The sequence below is a fragment of the Ammodytes marinus genome (assembly GCF_949987685.1).
Source record: "Ammodytes marinus genome assembly, chromosome: 13".
NCBI lineage: Eukaryota > Metazoa > Chordata > Actinopteri > Uranoscopiformes > Ammodytidae > Ammodytes > Ammodytes marinus.
This window is the reverse complement of record NC_137217.1, coordinates 23,278,423-23,296,269: the sequence shown is the minus strand read 5'-3', so window position 1 is coordinate 23,296,269 and position 17,847 is coordinate 23,278,423. Positions and strand designations below refer to the sequence as shown.

Sequence of the window (17,847 nt, the reverse complement as noted above, 5' to 3'; positions counted from 1 at the left end):
TCCTAATATGAATAAAATAATCACGAGAAGTGACCATATACGAAATGCAATGATTAAGTCATTTAGTGAGGGAACATCGGTAACGCTTTACATAAGGGTACAATAAATAACAGTTTGTTAATGCTTAGTAAATGCTGTCAACGGTTAGTAAATGCATAGATAATGCTTATTAAACATTAACTAACTGTTAATGCTTGGTTATTTATGGTTAGTAAACGCTTCGTTAAACATTAACTAAGCATAACCGTTAGTTAATGTTTAGTTAATTCTTATTTAGTATTAACTAAAAAATGATACGCTGTTTGTTAATGCTTAATTTATGCTTATCAAGCATTACCTTAGCATTAACTAACAGTTAATTAAAGTACTGTTATTGTAAAGTGTTACCCCAACATATTATTTGGATATTATGTAGAATATTCTTAGTGCAACACATGCATACATAGGAGCCAATATGATCGATATCCATACTTTCCTTTATGATTTAAAAAAGCCAAACATCCGGCTACAGATATTGGCTCCTCAGTGACCAATGAGGAAGGGCGGAGAGCAGGGCAGCTCTCCTGACTGCAGATATAAACATCAGGCTCCAGGTGAAGTCATCACAGGATCATACAGCAACCATGAGGTCTCTCGTTTTTGTTCTGCTCATCGGAGCTGCTTGTGAGTTTGAAATTCTTTCTCTGCAGATTGCCTTCCTTTCTGCTAACAGACCGTCATCCCTGAACTTTGCTCATAAAATCAACATAACAACAAATTGAAAAACGGATGATTGATCTCTAGCTCTTTAAGTATGAGGAATGCACACTTTTGGGTTGCACTGTGCACTTAGGGAACCTCTACATTCTCAGAAACCTGTTGGTGGTAAAGAGTACTTTAAGCAAATTACTAACTCATTGCTGTTATGTATGATTTCAGTTGCCACGGAGGACGACAAGATCGTCGGAGGGTATGAGTGCAAGGCCCACTCCATGCCCCATCAGGTGTCTCTGAACTCTGGCTACCACTTCTGTGGTGGCTCCCTGGTCAACGAGGACTGGGTTGTGTCTGCTGCTCACTGCTACAAGTCGTAAGCATATTGCTCATGTTTTCCTGATTCCCTTAAAAATATTTCTGTATGTTTTTGCCACTAATCCATTGCTTTTCCAATTGTTTTCAGCCGTGTTGAGGTGCGTCTTGGAGAGCACAACCTGAGGGTCAATGAGGGATCCGAGCAGTTCATCAGCTCCGCCCGCGTCATCCGCCACCCCCAGTACAGCTCCTACAACATCAACAACGACATCATGCTGATCAAGCTGAGCAAGTCCGCCAAGCTCAACAGCAAAGTGCAGCCCGTGGCTCTGCCCACCAGCTGTGCCCCCGCTGGCACCATGTGCACCGTCTCTGGCTGGGGTGAAACCATGAGCTCCTGTGAGTAACATCTCCTGCACTGTGCTCTCAACATGTAGGATTCTTCTGCAGTGTAGCTCCAGTTTAACCTCTTCTCTTTCCCTCTTGTTCTCCAGCCGCTGACAGTAACAAGCTGCAGTGCCTGAACATCCCCATCCTGTCCTTCAGCGACTGTGACAACTCCTACCCCGGCATGATCACCGACGCCATGTTCTGCGCTGGATACCTGCAGGGAGGCAAGGACTCTTGCCAGGTATGTTATTATAAAGTTCAGGTAGAAATGCAGCATTAACTGTATGAAATCCCTGCTATGGTATTTTATTTAACAAAGTAATTGTACACTCTGCACTCTCTGTTCTCAGGGTGACTCCGGTGGCCCCGTCGTGTGCAACGGTGAGCTGCAGGGTGTTGTGTCCTGGGGCTACGGATGTGCTGAGAGGGACCACCCCGGTGTCTACGCCAAGGTAACGCTAACAAAAATTATATTAAATCAGTCAGTGATTAGTGCAATGATTTGCTGATTTACCATTCTTACACTCCTCTTTCTTATTTTTAGGTCTGCCTCTTCAATGACTGGCTGGAGAGCACCATGGCCAGCTACTAAATGGTCAGCGCAACAATTCCAGTGAAGCAGCTGCACATCATTTGCTGTTTATGTCCCATCTTTTGTACAGGAAAATATGCTGAATAAAAAATTTAAAATCTCATAAATACTGGCTCTATTTTTGTGAAACCTATCAAGAGAAGAGATTCTACAGTCAATATCGGAAATGTGGTTGGACTTTGTTTTATCTGGTTTGAAATAACATGATTAATAAACCTACTTAATATTAGATGCCAAAGTTCTATATACGTATGAAATAAACATTTCCTTACATTGTATTTGTGATAATTATCAGGTTCTCAACAATTTTGACTTTACATTCAACTTAAGTTCAGGAAGTATTACTCTTTTCTGTTGACAGTGATATACTGTATATACGTACAAAGAAGTAAATATAACAGGGACGATCATATTGAATGCTCGTCACATCCACTGCCTACTCTCGTATTATTCCACAAATATCAATGCATTATTTCTTTCCTTGACACCATTGTGACTGCTGTCTCTGTCACAGTCCGATTTGCTTTAACTCAAAATTGTTGCATGGAATTCTGATGAAGAGAAAGCTTGTTTATTTTGACCTGACCACCAATACAAATACACCCTTCCCTTCCTGCTCCTTCAGAGGCTCCGCCCCAGACCCGCCTTGCCTTGGCAACAGCAGTCGTCACTATTACCTGTCCAATAGATAGCATAGTTGCTACTAAAGTCACAGTAGCTGACTGTAGCTGATTGGTTGGAGAAGTGTTGACAGTCTGGGTCTGACTCCCTGCCTATGTTTATAGTATATATCTGTTTACCGAGCCTGGGCTGTTTATAAACAAAGGACTTTTTTTCCACACTCATTGTATTTGAGTGGCTTGTCCTACATCTGGATCACACAAAAATGCATCAACATTAACTGGTTGAAATTAACTGTTGAATGGAGGCTGAACGATCAATTTATCCAGAGGTGACAGAGCGAGCTCACAGACATGACCTCTTGTGACACCTATGTATTATTTAAAAAAGAGTTTAGATTAGAAAAGTATCTCATGTATGAAAACCAAATGTCCAGGTAGGCTATCTGTAACTTTAGAACCAACAACAACAGAATGCCGAAAGTCACTGGAAGATATAAAGGGCTTGAAAGAAGCCAGAGAATTTGTAACCTGTGTAATGATAATTGTTTTGGTGATGAATTTCATATCCTGTTTGTGTGTAAGAATATTAATGTTATGTATTATCGAAAAAAGTACTTGCCAAAATATTTTGTGAATTTCCCATCTAGCTATGTTTAAAATGATTTTGCTTTTGAGTTCAGACAAGCCAAAAGTTATTGGTAATACAGGTGCCTTCTTAAAATATGTCCTACCATTATTTAAGTCGTGTTTTTGCTCCTGCCGTGCACCATTGTTTTGTTTTGTTATGATTTGACTTGATTGTTGTGCTCCATGCCATGTGCTGTGGCCGAGAGCCGTGATTAAAATGAAATGAAAAATTAAATGCAGGACTTTTAACCAAGTATTTTTATTTTGTGATATCGCTACTCTTACTTAAAGGTGCACCGAGGAACTTTCAGTTTGTGTTAGTTTTTGCACCCCCTTTGGACAAAGCAGTAGTGTTATTTAGCCAGCTTTAACTTCTGGGAGAGCATACAGACAAAGGCATTAGGAAAAACTAAATAAAAATAGCATTCTTTGCACTGATGGTCTCTTTTGCTGTTACATGTCATTTATAATCATCAGAGGAAAAAATTTAACTGTTTCAGAAATATGTAAAAGTTCCTCTGAGCACCTTTAAGTAAAGGATCTTTGTACTTCCTCCAACACTGCATTACGTATTAATTGAAAATTTCCCTGTACAATTTATAACAATGATTGTTTGTTTATTTTTTAAGGTGTTGTCAGCCCTCAAATCTGAGGTTAGTTTTTAAGTAACAGGTGCTGAGAAACACACAGCTTTGAGATACTGTGTACATGTGGATCTAAATATAGACGTGACTTGTATACATGTGAAATCGAACCAGAGAAACATGAGCAAACATTAAAAAATGGGTGGTGGATTCAAATCTTAATGTGAAAGAAGCAATGCTAATTAAAAAAAATAATTACAATACATCCTTGTTTGAATCTTAAAGTAAAGATGTAGTAGGAGTTCTCTTTGGGAAAAATGGTCCCTTGCAAACTGATCAAGTATTTATGTATTTTTAGAGTTAAGGTGGACAAAGTGGTGCTAAGTCAAACTCCACACACTGTGTAATATAAATACATAATCTTTTTAGATCTTATTTCACCATGTAAGCCATAATTCTTCTGAGTAACTACAACAGATGGATAAATGAATTGGATTAAAAGGCTACAATATTTCCTTATAAAGGGTAATTCATTTATTCAAAGTGTAAAGACTTCGACTATCACTGTACTTATTCTTAGGTTGTTACCGGGAGTTGTGTTATTAGATTTTATTAAAATATTACACTTCTCTCTCACCATGAGATTCAAGATTAAAGCCACTCTTTATATGGATTAAATAATTATGAGACGACATGTCCATTATGAAACGCAATGATTAAGTCATTTAGTTAGGGAACATCTAATAGATTTAGCATGATAATATTAATAAACAATGTGACCAGGTTTAACCTTAAACATTATTTGGATATTATGTTAAATAAGTATTTTTATAACACATGAATAAATCTATATTAAAGGAGCGAATATGATCCATATCCATATGTTCCCTTCCAAATTTGCTGACAAGACACACATCCTTACATATCCACTTTCTTTTTTCAACCTTAGCCAAACATCAGGCTACAGAGATTGGCTCTTCAGTGACCAATGAGGACGGGCGGAGAGCAGGGCAGCTCTCCTGACTGTAGATATAAACCTCAGGCTCCAGGTGAAGTCATCACAGGATCATACAGCAACCATGAGGTCTCTCGTCTTTGTTCTGCTCATCGGAGCTGCTTGTGAGTGTGAACTCCTTTCCCTGCAGATTGCCTTCCTTTCTGACAACAGTCTGTTGTCCTTCATCCCTGGACTTTGTTCATAAAAACAACATCATTCCCATAAATTGAGGATTTAGAATTTGAAAATGGCTGATTGATCGCCAACACGTTTAGTATGAGGGATGCAGACTTTGGGCTTGCACTGTGCACTTAGGGAACCTCTACTTTCTAAGAAACCTGTTGGTGGTAAAGAGTACTTTAAGCAAATGACTAACTCATTGCTGTTATGTATGATTTCAGTTGCCACAGAGGACGACAAGATCGTCGGAGGGTATGAGTGCAAGGCCCACTCCATGCCCCATCAGGTGTCTCTGAACTCTGGCTACCACTTCTGTGGTGGCTCCCTGGTCAACGAGGACTGGGTTGTGTCTGCTGCTCACTGCTACAAGTCGTAAGCACATTGCTCATGTTTTCCTGATTCCCTTAAAAATAGTTCTGTATGTTTTTGCCACTAATCCCTTGCTTTTCCAATTGTTTTCAGCCGTGTTGAGGTGCGTCTTGGAGAGCACAATCTGAGGGTCAATGAGGGATCCGAGCAGTTCATCAGCTCCGCCCGCGTCATCCGCCACCCCCAGTACAGCTCCTACAACATCAACAACGACATCATGCTGATCAAGCTGAGCAAGTCCGCCAAGCTCAACAGCAAAGTGCAGCCCGTGGCTCTGCCCACCAGCTGTGCCCCCGCTGGCACCATGTGCACCGTCTCTGGCTGGGGCGAAACCATGAGCTCCTGTGAGTAACATCTCCTGCACTGTGCTCTCAACATGTAGGATTCTTCTGCAGTGTAGCTCCAGTTTAACCTCTTCTCTTTCCCTCTTGTTCTCCAGCCGCTGACAGTAACAAGCTGCAGTGCCTGAACATCCCCATCCTGTCCTTCAGCGACTGTGACAACTCCTACCCCGGCATGATCACCGACGCCATGTTCTGCGCTGGATACCTGCAGGGAGGCAAGGACTCTTGCCAGGTATGTTATTATAAAGTTCAGGTAGAAATGCAGCATTAACTGTATGAAATCCCTGCTATGGTATTTTATTTAACAAAGTAATTGTACACTCTGCACTCTCTGTTCTCAGGGTGACTCCGGTGGCCCCGTCGTGTGCAACGGTGAGCTGCAGGGTGTTGTGTCCTGGGGCTACGGATGTGCTGAGAGGGACCACCCCGGTGTCTACGCCAAGGTAACGCTAACAAAAAAGGATATTAAATCAGTCAGTGATTAGTGCAATGTTTTGCTGATTTACCATTCTTACACTCCTCTTTCTTATTTTTAGGTCTGCCTCTTCAATGACTGGCTGGAGAGCACCATGGCCAGCTACTAAATGGTCAGCGCAACAATTCCAGTGAAGCAGCTGCACATCATTTGCTGTTCATGTCCCATCTTTTGTACAGGAAAATATGCTGAATAAAAAATTTAAAATCTCATAAATACTGGCTCTATTTTTGTGAAACCTATCAAGAGAAGAGATTCTACAGTCAATATCGGAAATGTGGTTGGACTTTGTTTTATCTGGTTTGAAATAACATGATTAATAAACCTACTTAATATTAGATGCCAAAGTTCTAGATACGTATGGAATACACATTTCCTTACATTGTATATTAAGCATTTTTGATAATTATCAGGTTCTCAACAATATTGACTTTACATTCAACTTAAGTTCAGGAAGTATTACTTTTTTCTGTAGACAGTGATATACTGTATATACATACAGTATACTACTTGATAAACAAGTAAATATAACAGGGACGATCATATTGAATGCTTGTCACATCCACTGCCTACTCTCGTATTATTCAACAAATATCAATGCATTATTTCTTTCCTTGACACCATTGTGACTGTTGTCTCTGTCACAGTCAGACTTGCTTTAACTCAAAATTGTTGCATTGAATTCTGATGAAGTTTAAAGGTGAAATAAGCCATTCCAGAGAAAGCTTGTTTATTTTGACCTGACCACCAAAACAAATACACCCTTCCCTTCCTGCTCCTTCAGAGGCTCCTCCCCAGACCCACCTTGCCTTGGCAACAGCAGTCGTCACTAATACCTGTCCAATAGATAGCATAGTTGCTACTAAAGTCACAGTAGCTGACTGTAGCTGATTGGTTGGAGAAGTGTTGACAGTCTGGGTCTGACTCCCCGTCTATGTTTATATATCTGTTTACCGAGCCTGGGCTGTTTATAAACAAAGGACTTTTTTTCCACACTCATTGTATTTGAGTGGCTTGTCCTACATCTGGATCACACAAAAATGCATCAACATTAACTGGTTGAAATTAACTGTTGAACGGAGGCTGAACGATCAATTTATCCAGAGGTGACAGAGCGAGCTCACAGACATGACCTCTTGTGACACCTATGTATTATTTAAAAAAGAGTTTAGATTAGAAAAGTATCTCATGTATGAAAACCAAAAGTCCAGGTAGGCTATCTGTAACTTTAGAACCAACAACAACAGAATGCCGAAAGTCACTGGAAGATATAAAGGGCTTGAAAGAAGCCAGAGAATTTGTAACCTGTGTAATGATAATTGTTTTGGTGATGAATTTCATATCCTGTTTGTGTGTAAGAATATTGATGTTATGTATTATCGAAAAAAGTACTTGCCAAAATATTTTGTGAATTTCCCATCTAGCTATAAAAATGATTTTGCTTTTGAGTTCAGACAAGCCAAAAGTTATTGGTAATACAGGTGCCTTCGTAAAATATGTCCTACCATTATTTAAGTTGTGTTTTTGTTTTTGCCCTTGCCGTGCACCATTGTTTTGTTTTGTTATGATTTGACTTGATTGTTGTGCTCCATGCCATGTGCTTTGGCCGAGAGCCGTGATTAAAATGAAATGAAAAATGAAATGCAGGATTTTTAACCGAGTATATTTATTTTGTGATATCGCTACTCTTACTTAAAGGTGCACCGAGGAGCTTTCAGTTTGTGTTAGTTCTTGCACCCCCTTTGGACAAAGCGGTAGTGTTATTTAGCCAGCTTTAACTTCTGGGAGAGCATACAGACAAAGGCATTAGGAAAAACTAAATAGAAATAGCATTCTTTGCACTGATGGTCTCTATTGCTGTTACATGTCATTGATAATCATCAGAGGAAAACAATTAACTGTTTCAAAAATATGTAAAAGTTCCTCTGAGCACCTTTAAGTAAAGGATCTTTGTACTTCCTCCAACACTGCATTACGTATTAATTAAAAATTTCCGTGTACAATTTATAACAATGATTGTTTATTTATTTGTTAAGGTGTTGTCAGCCCTCAAATCTGAGGTTAGTGTTTAGGTAACAGGTGCTGAGAAACACACAGCTTTGAGATACTGTGTACATATGCATCTAAATATAGACGTGACTTGTATACATGTGAAATCGAATCAGAGAAACATGAGCAAACTTTAAAAAATGGGTGGTGGATTCAAAAAATTACGATACATCCTTTTTTGAATCTTAAAGTAAAGATGTAGTAGGAGTTCTCTTTGGGAAAAATGGTCCCTTGCAAACTGATCAAGTATTTATGTATTTTTATAGTTAAGGTGGACAAAGTGGTGCTAAGTCAAACTCCACACACTGTGTAATATAAATAAATAATCTTTTTAGATCTTATTTCACCATGTAAGCCATAATTCTTCTGAGTAACTACAACTGATGGATAAATTAATTGAATTAAAAGGCTACAATATTTCCTTATAAAGGGTAGTTCATTTATTCAAAGTGTAAAGACTTCGACTATCACTGTACTTATTCTTAGGTTGTTACCGGGAGTTGTCTTATTAGATTTTATTAAAATATTACACTTCTCTCTCCCCATGATATTCAAGATTAAAGCCACTCCTTATATGGATTAAATAATTATGAGACGACGTGTCCATTATGAAACGCAATGATTAAGTCATTTAGTTAGGGAACATCTAATTGATTTAGTATGATAATATTAATAAACAATGTGACCAGGTTTAACCTTAAACATTATTTGGATATTATGTTGAATAAGTATTTTTATAACACATGAATAAATCTATATTAAAGGAGCGAATATGATCCATATCCATATGTTCCCTTCCAAATTTGCTGACAAGACACACATCCTTACATATGTACTTTCTTTTTTCAACCTTAGCCAAACATCAGGCCACAGAGATTGGCTCTTCAGTGACCAATGAGGACGGGCGGAGAGCAGGGCAGCTCTCCTGACTGTAGATATAAACCTCAGGCTCCAGGTGAAGTCATCACAGGATCATACAGCAACCATGAGGTCTCTCGTCTTTGTTCTGCTCATCGGAGCTGCTTGTGAGTGTGAACCTCTTTCCTGGCAGATTGCCTTCCTTTCTGACAACAGTCTGTTGTCCTTCATCCCTGGACTTTGTTCATAAAAACAACATCATTCCCATAGTTTGAGGGTTTATGATTTGAAAGTGGCTGATTGATCTCTAACCCTTTGAGTATGAGAAATGCAGATTTTTGAGTTGCACTGTGCACTTAGCCTAGGGAACCTCTGCATTCTAAGAAACCTGTGGGTGGTAAAGAGTACCTCAAGCAAATTACTAACTCATTGCTGATATGTGTGATTTCAGTTGCCACGGAGGATGACAAGATCGTTGGAGGGTATGAGTGCAAGGCCCACTCCATGCCCCATCAGGTGTCTCTGAACTCCGGCTACCACTTCTGTGGTGGCTCCCTGGTCAACGAGGACTGGGTTGTGTCTGCTGCTCACTGCTACAAGTCGTAAGCACATTGCTCATGTTTTCCTGATTCCCTTAAAAATATTTTTGTCTATTTTCGCCACTAATCCATTGCTTTTCCAATTGTTTTCAGCCGTGTTGAGGTGCGTCTTGGAGAGCACAACCTGAGGGTCAATGAGGGATCCGAGCAGTTCATCAGCTCCGCCCGCGTCATCCGCCACCCCCAGTACAGCTCCTACAACATCAACAACGACATCATGCTGATCAAGCTGAGCAAGTCCGCCAAGCTCAACAGCAAAGTGCAGCCCGTGGCTCTGCCCACCAGCTGTGCCCCCGCTGGCACCATGTGCACCGTCTCTGGCTGGGGTGAAACCATGAGCTCCTGTGAGTAACATCTCCTGCACTGTGCTCTCAACATGTAGGATCCTACTGCAGTGTAGCTCCAGTTTAACCTCTTCTGTTTCCCTCTTGTTCTCCAGCCGCTGACAGTAACAAGCTGCAGTGCCTGAACATTCCCATCCTGTCCTTCAGCGACTGTGACAACTCCTACCCCGGCATGATCACCGACGCCATGTTCTGCGCTGGATACCTGCAGGGAGGCAAGGACTCTTGCCAGGTATGTTATTATAAAGTTCAGGTAGAAATGCAGCATTAACTGTATGAAATCCCTGCTATGGTATTTTATTTAACAAAGTAATTGTACACTCTGCACTCTCTGTTCTCAGGGTGACTCCGGTGGCCCCGTCGTGTGCAACGGTGAGCTGCAGGGTGTTGTGTCCTGGGGCTACGGATGTGCTGAGAGGGACCACCCCGGTGTCTACGCCAAGGTAACGCTAACAAAAAAGGATATTAAATCAGTCAGTGATTAGTGCAATGGTTTACTGATTTACCATTCTTACACTCCTCTTTCTTATTTTTAGGTCTGCCTCTTCAATGACTGGCTGGAGAGCACCATGGCCAGCTACTAAATGGTCAGCGCAACAATTCCAGTGAAGCAGCTGCACATCATTTGCTGTTCATGTCCCATCTTTTGTACAGGAAAATATGCTGAATAAAAAATTTAAAATCTCATAAATACTGGCTCTATTTTTGTGAAACCTATCAAGAGAAGAGATTCTACAGTCAATATCGGAAATGTGGTTGGACTTTGTTTTATCTGGTTTGAAATAACATGATTAATAAACCTACTTAATATTAGATGCCAAAGTTTTAGATAGTACGTATGGAATACACGTTTCCTTCCATTGTGTATTAAGCATTTTTGATAATTATCAGGTTCTCAACAATATTGACTTTACATTCAACTTAAGTTCAGGAAGTATTACTTTTTTCTGTAGACAGTGATATACTGTATATACATACAGTATACTACTTGATAAACAAGTAAATATAACAGGGACGATCATATTGAATGCTTGTCACATCCACTGCCTACTCTCGTATTATTCAACAAATATCAATGCATTATTTCTTTCCTTGACACCATTGTGACTGCTGTCTCTGTCACAGTCAGACTTGCTTTAACTCAAAATTGTTGCATGGAATTCTGATGAAGTTTAAAGGTGAAATAAGCCATTCCAGAGAACGCTTGTTTATTTTGACCTGACCACCAAAACAAATACATCCTTCCCTTCCTGCTCCTTCAGAGGCTCCTCCCCAGACCCGCCTTGCCTTGGCAACAGCAGTCGTCACTAATACCTGTCCAATAGATAGCATAGTTGCTACTAAAGTCACAGTAGCTGACTGTAGCTGATTGGTTGGAGAAGTGTTGACAGTCTGGGTCTGACTCCCCACCTATGTTTATAGTATATCTGTTTACCGAGCCTGGGCTGTTTATAAACAAAGGACTTTTTTTCCACACTCATTGTATTTGAGTGGGTTGTCCTACATCTGGATCACACAAAAATGCATCAACATTAACTTGTTGAAATTAACTGTTGAACGGAGGCTGAACGATCAATTTATCCGGAGGTGACAGAGCGAGCTCACAGACATGACCTCTTGTGACACCTATGTATTATTTAAAAAAGAGTTTAGATTAGAAAAGTATCTCATGTATGAAAACCAAAAGTCCAGGTAGCCTATCTGTAACTTTAGAACCAACAACAACAGAATGCCGAAAGTCACTGGAAGATATAAAGGGCTTGAAAGAAGCCAGAGAATTTGTAACCTGTGTAATGATAATTGTTTTGGTGATGAATTTCATATCCTGTTCCTGTGTAAGAATATTAATGTTATGTATTATCGAAAAAAGTACTTGCCAAAATATTTTGTGAATTTCCCATCTAGCTATGTTTAAAATGATTTTGCTTTTGAGTTCAGACAAGCCAAAAGTTATTGGTAATACAGGTGCCTTCTTAAAATATGTCCTACCATTATTTAAGTCGTGTTTTTGCCCCTGCCGTGCACCATTGTTTTGTTTTGTTGTGATTTGACTTGATTGTTGTGCTCCATGCCATGTGCTGTGGCCGAGAGCCGTGATTAAAATGAAATGAAAAATGAAATGCAGGACTTGTAACCGAGTACATTTATTTTGTGATATCGCTACTCTTACTTAAAGGTGCACCGAGGAACTTTCAGTTTGTGTTAGTTTTTGCACCCCCTTTGGACAAAGCGGTAGTGTTATTTAGCCAGCTTTAACTCCTGGGAGAGCATACAGACAAAGGCATTAGGAAAAACTAAATAAAAATAGCATTCTTTGCACTGATGGTCTCTTTTGCTGTTACATGTCATTTATAATCATCAGAGGAAAAAAATAAACTGTTTCAGAAATATGTAAAAGTTCCTCTGAGCACCTTTAAGTAAAGGATCTTTGTACTTCCTCCAAAACTGCATTACGTATTAATTGAAAATTTCCCTGTACAATTTAAAACAAAGATTGTTTATTTATTTGTTAAGGTGTTGTCAGCCCTCAAATCTGAGGTTAGTTTTTAGGTAACAGGTGCTGAGAAACACACAGCTTTGAGATACTGTGTACATATGCATCTAAATATAGACATGACTTGTATACATGTAAAATCAAACCAGAGAAACATGAGCAAACTTTAAAAAATGGTTGGTGGATTCCAAAAATTACGATACATCCTTGTTTGAATCTTAAAGTAAAGATGTAGTAGGAGTTCTCTTTGGGAAAAATGGTCCCTTGCAAACTGATCAAGTATTTATGTATTTTTAGAGTTAAGGTGGACAAAGTGGTGCTAAGTCAAACTCCACACACTGTGTAATATAAATAAATAATCTTTTTAGATCGTATTTCACCATGTAAGCCATAATTCTTCTGAGTAACTACAACTGATGGATAAATTAATTGAATTAAAAGGCTACAATATTTCCTTATAAAGGGTAATTCATTTATTCAAAGTGTAAAGACTTCGACTATCACTGTACTTATTCTTAGGTTGTTACCGGGAGTTGTCTTATTAGATTTTATTAAAATATTACACTTCTCTCTCCCCATGATATTCAAGATTAAAGCCACTCCTTATATGGATTAAATAATTATGAGACGACATGTCCATTATGAAACGCAATGATTAAGTCATTTAGTTAGGGAACATCTAATAGATTTAGCATGATAATATTAACTAGAACTGCAAGCAGTTGTGAACGGAGGCCAAGCCTCCCATGCGACTCGGGATCGGGCGTCGTCTTCCGCGGCGCCGGCCCCTCGCTTCACGGAATCCGGGGATGTAAAGTTTTTGAATGTGGGATGTTTGGTTTGGGAGTTATAGACCAAAAGACAAAAAAATCACAGAGAAAGATGCTGAAGTGTGTTTTTGGCGCCCCCTTTTGGAGCAATTTAAGGAAAAAGTAGAACCAACCTGAGAACCATAGGACAAACACATGTGTGAAGTTTGGTGTTAATAGGATGAATCGTTTTGGATTTAGGAGCAGTTTGGCACAAGGTAGCTAATGTGCAAATATTTAAAACGCTACCGTTTGGTCTCCTGACATTCGTAGAAAAATTCTTTATACAACTTTTGCTCGTGGGAGTCGGTAGAGCATAATGCTTTTGGTTTCGTCCAAATCGGGCAAAAACTGTAGGAGGAGTGTGTTTTGGTGACTGAAACAGTTTTTGCAATGTGGCGAAAAAAAATCCTGTACGCAAATGGGCGTGGCCTATCGCAAAAGATGCAGCTGACTTGTAGGCATCTGTGGATATAAAGTGTTTGACTGTGGGATGTTCGGTGTGGAAGTTATAGCCCCAAACGCGTTTTCTTTGCTTTTTGTGGTTTTGGCGCCCCCTATGGATGACATTCGCAAAACTACGTTAAATAGAAAGATGCAGCTCAATGTACCAAACAAGTGGATGTCAAGTTTTTGAATGTGCGATGTTCGGTTGGGGAGTTATAGCAAAATCAAATTGTCAACCTCTCCATTGTAAAGACACTTTTTAGAATTTTCCCACCTAAAGACTTAGAAAATGGCGAAAACAGGCAAACAAATTGAAAAACTCTTTTTTTTAATAAGTCCGGCATACATAGGTATTTCTTGGCCATATTTTTGTTATAGACTCAGGTATGCCCCATGATAGTCTCCCTTGAGTTTCAAGAAAATCCCTAATTTTTTTTTTTTTTTACAGATTTTTGCAAATTTTTAAAGCGCTACCGTTTAGTCTTCCGATGGTCGTAGAACAATTATTTGACCAACTTTTGCTCGTGGGAGTCAGTAGAGCATAATGCTTTTGGCTTTGTCCAAATCGGGCGAAAACTGTAGGAGGAGTATGTTTTGGTGACTGACACAGTTTTTGCGATGTAGCGAAAAATTTATATATACGCAAATGGGCGTGGCCTAAATCAGAAGATGCAGCTGACTTGTGGGCATCTGTGGATATAAATTTTTTGACTGTCGGACTTTCGGTGCGGAAGTTATAGCCCAAAACGCCTTTTCCTTTGTTGTAGCGCCACCTAGTGGCTGGCATGTCTGAATTTTTTTGTCTGCGTACCAGGCACGGTCCTGGATAAGCCCTGCAAGTGGCATGTCCCAACCCTTTACGGTTTGGGCTGCAGCACCAGTTCTACGAGTGGAAGAATAAGCGGAATAATAATCCCAGCAAAAACAATAGGGTTCCCTGCCCAGCAGGGCTATGGAACCGCGTTGCTCTGCAAAACGCGGTCCCAGGCCCTTCTCGGGCTTGGCCCCCTAATAAACAATGTGACCAGGTTTAACCTTAAACATTATTTGGATATTATGTTAAATAAGTATTTTTATAACACATGAACAAATCTATATTAAAGGAGCGAATATGATCCATATCCATATGTTCCCTTCCAAATTTGCTGACAAGACACACATCCTTACATATGCACTTTCTTTTTTCAACCTTAGCCAAACATCAGGCTACAGAGATTGGCTCCTCAGTGACCAATGAGGATGGGCGGAGAGCAGGGCAGCTCTCCTGACTGTAGATATAAACCTCAGGCTCCAGGTGAAGTCATCACAGGATCATACAGCAACCATGAGGTCTCTCGTCTTTGTTCTGCTCATCGGAGCTGCTTGTGAGTGTGAACCTCTTTCCCTGCAGATTGCCTTCATTTCTGACAACAGTCTGTTGTCCTTCATCCCTGGACTTTGTTCATAAAAACAACATCATTCCCATAAATTGAGGATTTAGAATTTGAAAATGGCTGACTGATCGCCAACACTTTTAGTATGAGGGATGCAGACTTTGGGCTTGCACTGTGCACTTAGGGAACCTCTACATTCTAAGAAACCTGTTGGTGGTAAAGAGTACTTTAAGCAAATGACTAACTCATTGCTGTTATGTATGATTTCAGTTGCCACGGAGGACGACAAGATCGTTGGAGGGTATGAGTGCAAGGCCCACTCCATGCCCCATCAGGTGTCTCTGAACTCCGGCTACCACTTCTGTGGTGGCTCCCTGGTCAACGAGGACTGGGTTGTGTCTGCTGCTCACTGCTACAAGTCGTAAGCACATTGCTCATGTTTTCCTGATTCCCTTAAAAATAGTTCTGTATGTTTTTGCCACTAATTCCTTGCTTTTCCAATTGTTTTCAGCCGTGTTGAGGTGCGTCTTGGAGAGCACAACCTGAGGGTCAATGAGGGATCCGAGCAGTTCATCAGCTCCGCCCGCGTCATCCGCCACCCCCAGTACAGCTCCTACAACATCAACAACGACATCATGCTGATCAAGCTGAGCAAGTCCGCCAAGCTCAACAGCAAAGTGCAGCCCGTGGCTCTGCCCACCAGCTGTGCCCCCGCTGGCACCATGTGCACCGTCTCTGGCTGGGGCGAAACCATGAGCTCCTGTGAGTAACATCTCCTGCACTGTGCTCTCAACATGTAGGATTCTACTGCAGTGTAGCTCCAGTTTAACCTCTTCTGTTTCCCTCTTGTTCTCCAGCCGCTGACAGTAACAAGCTGCAGTGCCTGAACATCCCCATCCTGTCCTTCAGCGACTGTGACAACTCCTACCCCGGCATGATCACCGACGCCATGTTCTGCGCTGGATACCTGCAGGGAGGCAAGGACTCTTGCCAGGTATGTTATTATAAAGTTCAGGTAGAAATGCAGCATTAACTGTATGAAATACATGCTATGGTATTTTATTTAACAAAGTAATTGTACACTCTGCACTCTCTGTTCTCAGGGTGACTCCGGTGGCCCCGTCGTGTGCAACGGTGAGCTGCAGGGTGTTGTGTCCTGGGGCTACGGATGTGCTGAGAGGGACCACCCCGGTGTCTACGCCAAGGTAACGCTAACAAAAAAGGATATTAAATCAGTCAGTGATTAGTACAATGTTTTACTGATTTACTATTCTTACACTCCTCTTTCTTATTTTTAGGTCTGCCTCTTCAATGACTGGCTGGAGAGCACCATGGCCAGCTACTAAATGGTCAGCGCAACAATTCCAGTGAAGCAGCTGCACATCATTTGCTGTTCATGTCCCATCTTTTGTACAGGAAAATATGCTGAATAAAAAATTTAAAATCTCATAAATACTGGCTCTATTTTTGTGAAACCTATCAAGAGAAGAGATTCTACAGTCAATATCGGAAATGTGGTTGGACTTTGTTTTATCTGGTTTGAAATAACATGATTAATAAACCTACTTAATATTAGATGCCAAAGTTTTAGATAGTACATATGGAATACACGTTTCCTTCCATTGTGTATTAAGCATTTTTGATAATTATCAGGTTCTCAACCATATTGACTTTACATTCAACTTAAGTTCAGGAAGTATTACTTTTTTCTGTAGACAGTGATATACTGTATATACATACAGTATACTACTTGATAAACAAGTAAATATAACAGGGACGATCATATTGAATGCTTGTCACATCCACTGCCTACTCTCGTATTATTCAACAAATATCAATGCATTATTTCTTTCCTTGACACCATTGTGACTGCTGTCTCTGTCACAGTCAGACTTGCTTTAACTCAAAATTGTTGCATGGAATTCTGATGAAGTTTAAAGGTTGAATAAGCCATTCCAGAGAACGCTTGTTTATTTTGACCTGACCACCAAAACAAATTCACCCTTCCCTTCCTGCTCCTTCAGAGGCTCCTCCCCAGACCCACCTTGCCTTGGCAACAGCAGTCGTCACTAATACCTGTCCAATAGATAGCATAGTTGCTACTAAAGTCACAGTAGCTGACTGTAGCTGATTGGTTGGAGAAGTGTTGACAGTCTGGGTCTGACTCCCCACCTATGTTTATAGTATATCTGTTTACCGAGCCTGGGCTGTTTATAAACAAAGGACTTTTTTTCCACACTCATTGTATTTGAGTGGGTTGTCCTACATCTGGATCACACAAAAATGCAACAACATTAACTTGTTGAAATTAACTGTTGAACGGAGGCTGAACGATCAATTTATCCAGAGGTGACAGAGCGAGCTCACAGACATGACCTCTTGTGACACCTATGTATTATTTAAAAAAGAGTTTAGATTAGAAAAGTATCTCATGTATGAAAACCAAATGTCCAGGTAGGCTATCTGTAACTTTAGAACCAACAACAACAGAATGCCGAAAGTCACTGGAAGATATAAAGGGCTTGAAAGAAGCCAGATAATTTGTAACCTGTGTAATGATAATTGTTTTGGTGATGAATTTCATATCCTGTTTGTGTATAATAATATTAATGTTATGTATTATCGAAAAAAGTACTTGCCAAAATATTTTGTGAATTTCCCATCTAGCTATAAAAATGATTT

General features: G+C 40.2%; 4 pseudogenes across 4 annotated transcripts; all 4 read left to right on the top strand.

The window, feature by feature from the left end:
- The first annotated feature begins 532 nt into the window (after window positions 1-532).
- Window positions 533-1,993, top strand: LOC307259135 (trypsin-1-like; annotated as a pseudogene). The gene is made up of 6 exons: window positions 533-663; window positions 919-1,069; window positions 1,160-1,410; window positions 1,506-1,642; window positions 1,752-1,853; window positions 1,946-1,993. The product of its transcript is annotated as a trypsin-1-like (transcript).
- Window positions 1,994-4,815: 2,822 nt separating this feature from the next.
- LOC307259045 (trypsin-1-like) lies at window positions 4,816-6,301 on the top strand (annotated as a pseudogene). Its single transcript has 6 exons — window positions 4,816-4,946; window positions 5,226-5,376; window positions 5,467-5,717; window positions 5,813-5,949; window positions 6,059-6,160; window positions 6,254-6,301. The product of its transcript is annotated as a trypsin-1-like (transcript).
- Window positions 6,302-9,135: 2,834 nt separating this feature from the next.
- Window positions 9,136-10,626, top strand: LOC307259528 (trypsin-1-like; annotated as a pseudogene). Its single transcript has 6 exons — window positions 9,136-9,266; window positions 9,551-9,701; window positions 9,792-10,042; window positions 10,138-10,274; window positions 10,384-10,485; window positions 10,579-10,626. The product of its transcript is annotated as a trypsin-1-like (transcript).
- A 4,399-nt stretch (window positions 10,627-15,025) lies between these two features.
- Window positions 15,026-16,511, top strand: LOC307259215 (trypsin-1-like; annotated as a pseudogene). Its single transcript has 6 exons — window positions 15,026-15,156; window positions 15,436-15,586; window positions 15,677-15,927; window positions 16,023-16,159; window positions 16,269-16,370; window positions 16,464-16,511. The product of its transcript is annotated as a trypsin-1-like (transcript).
- The last annotated feature ends 1,336 nt before the right edge of the window (window positions 16,512-17,847 follow it).